This window comes from Gavialis gangeticus, unplaced genomic scaffold, assembly GCF_001723915.1.
Source record: "Gavialis gangeticus isolate Ggan-Ray unplaced genomic scaffold, GavGan_comp1, whole genome shotgun sequence".
NCBI classification, from domain to species: Eukaryota; Metazoa; Chordata; order Crocodylia; family Gavialidae; genus Gavialis; species Gavialis gangeticus.
This window is the reverse complement of record NW_017729030.1, coordinates 7,890,234-7,893,246: the sequence shown is the minus strand read 5'-3', so window position 1 is coordinate 7,893,246 and position 3,013 is coordinate 7,890,234.

Below are 3,013 nucleotides of genomic sequence, written 5' to 3'. Positions count from 1 at the left end.
TGCTTTCATCAGGTACTGCTGCAAATGGGTGTCTGCTGGACCAGTATAAACTGTTCCCCAACCTGGGTATTGGACAGCATCAGGTCCTTGATTGGTACTATTTGCAAGCCTCTGCATATTCCTGTTAGTGGGTATAACTAACAGGAGCTACAGGAGACAGTTAATGAGAATAACATCTCAGTTTTAAGTGCGACTGCCACCCAGGATTAGAAAAGAGGGCTAAGTAGAACCTTGCGGATGAATCTGAAATTTTGCTCTTCTGACCTACATTTTTAATGTTATGTTAATGCTGAAGATGTTTCAGACCAAACATGGCATCAGTATGCATGTATACAATGTGAAGCTTTCATGGAAGTACTAGTAGAATGCAATTTGTGATGTAGTTTATTTCCATAGCTAAAGGCAAAACTTTCACCGGGCTTTTTTAATTGCTGGCTGCAGCAGTTTTTCATTAACAGCATGAATTATGATATGACTGTCCATAGTTACTGCTATACTTCTGCTTGCTCTCCCCACTCCTTCCTGTGGAAATACTGGGAGTCCTTTTGTGTTAAACATGAAGAAAAAAAAGCTTTGTTAAATAATGTTGAGACCTAGACCTACAAGAATCAAGCTCATTTTTCTCCTCTGTGCTTGTCAAAGGGGCATGAAGTTCTTAATATTTAATATTGTTATAACTTGATACAAAGCATCATGCATTGTCATGGTCCTCTCTGATAACTTGATGAATTGTACAAGCTAAAGAAGCTGACTTTTTTGTGAATTAAATTTAGATCCTTGACAGTATTTTAATTCCATTTTTTAAACTTTTAAGAGTTGTGTGGCAAACAGCTGTCAATGAAATACTATTGTTCTTTTATTGAAACTGTAATGTATTTTTTGTATAGTGCTGCTGTAATTTGTACTAATGTGATGATTAAAAGTATTCACCATTTAAAGATTTTGATCTTGAATGTGAATATGGGGGTCAATTTAAATATGTTTAAATATTCATGTGAACTTTTTTCTTTTGAACTCAGAAAACGGGATTAATAATCTAATCTTATTTCTTTTAATTAAGGGAGTATTTGTCCATTTTTTATATTAGTAAATATGTCATTTCATAAGCTTCTCAGAACACTTTGGTCTGTTATCCAAATGAAAAGGACACACTGGGGGTGGGGAAGGCTGCTGGTTAAGTAAAATGGGAGATTTTAGGAAGCATATCAAACAAGTGATGCAGTGCATTCATCTGTTTGCTAGTGTGCAATTTATTTATTTATTTTTAAAAAGATGGGTTGGCAGCTTCTGGTTTAATAGGCCTGATGGACAGGTCAAATTAATCCCCTTTTAACTGTAACTAAGTTTTCCTTTTGAAGGCTACTTTTTCTATACCTTTATTCCTTGACAAATCATATTTTCTGCTATGATTTCTGATATTGTTAGGGTTCTGTCATTTAAATATTCAGCTCTGACCCTAGTTATCTTTTGTTCAAGGTCATTACCTTTAAATCTTCTCTGTGCAGTATTTATAGCAAGGCATCTGTAACAAGGTGCATATCTCAGGGGTTGGAGCCCAGCTGCAGGGGGTTAGAGGGTAATAGTCTGCCTGCTGAAGTGCTCTGGGGTTGCTGACAGGGATGATTGGCTGGCCCTGGAGGAAGTTAAAAAAGCTCCCAGAGAGATAACACTGGGGAGGGAGGGAGGGAGGGTAGCTGAGAAGAAAGGTAACATTGAAACACTGCAGTGAAGCCCTTGCCTTGTAGAGGGGTGTTGTCAATGTCTAGTTATTCTGTTTGCTTTGAGGTAGGGAAAGGGAGGGCTGACCCCCGGGCCTACCTTAGGGGTAACAACCCACTATAGAGTCCTACATTGACTTTCACTTCATTTTCAGTGTTCTTTACTGTATACTTTCTAATCTATCTCACTTTTTTTCTCTTAAAAGATCCCTCTTCCCTACTTCCTTCATAGAAGAAGACTGTTTTCTCCCCCATAGTTGGACTCTTTAATGTACCCTCTAGTGGTATGTTAGGAGTTAAGGCTCAGACTAGAGACATCGGAAGTTACTATAGATGCTGTACCAGCTAACCATCTACACTGTCAGCTGTGAAGCTGCATCACTGGTCTAGACCAACCCTGGAAGCTCTGCTGAACTTGATGGTATGAGTTTGAGTCCACTGCTTGTTGTCTCTAAGCATTCTCCTTTTGGCAAGTGTTTGGAATTCATTGGTATGCTGCACGCCTCAAGCACCAGAAGTCTTGGCAGAAATCCCACCATTCTTGCTTCCTGCACCCTACTTCATCTCAATACTGTCCAGAAAGATAGACAAATCGTCTGCAGGACTGAGTCCTAGAATGGCTGTGCAAGGACAGTTATGTTGCACCGTAATGCTGGGATCAAGAAATCAGAACCAGTGTGGACAGCTTTGGTGCAGGCTACAAGGTATAATATAGATAGGGGAAAGTGGTGTATGCAATTCAAGCTTGTTAAGGGTGGCTTCAAAGTCCATCTTAAATATCAGTGTAAACATATCTGACTGAGGGCTTTAAGGCTATAAAAGCTTTATATACTGTATCTGATTGTTTTTGCAGACCGGTGACTTCCGAAGTACTCCTTGGTTAATCTGTGTTTGGCATGACTTGCTGTGAATGTCTGTTACCATATGTCACAAGGCCAATAGTGGTTTCTAGCCATCTGTGATTGAGAGGCTTGGGTGTTTGAGACATCAACTTCAGATGCACACTAGCCTGATCTCCCAAACATGCAGTTGGTCCAATAAAATATATTTCAGACAAGATACTCTTCAGTGCATTGTGCTTGAAAAATTGTTGAAATTTTCTCAACCATGTAGTTTCATAGTTGGTAGGGTTGGAAGGGACCTGAGCAGATCAAGTCCGACCCCCTGCCATGGGCAGGAAAGGATGCTGGGGTCAAACGACCCCCGATAGGTGATTATCTAGCCTCCTTTTGAAGACCCCAAGGGTAGGAGCAAGCACCACTGCCCTTGGAAGTTGGTTCCAGATCGTAGCTGCC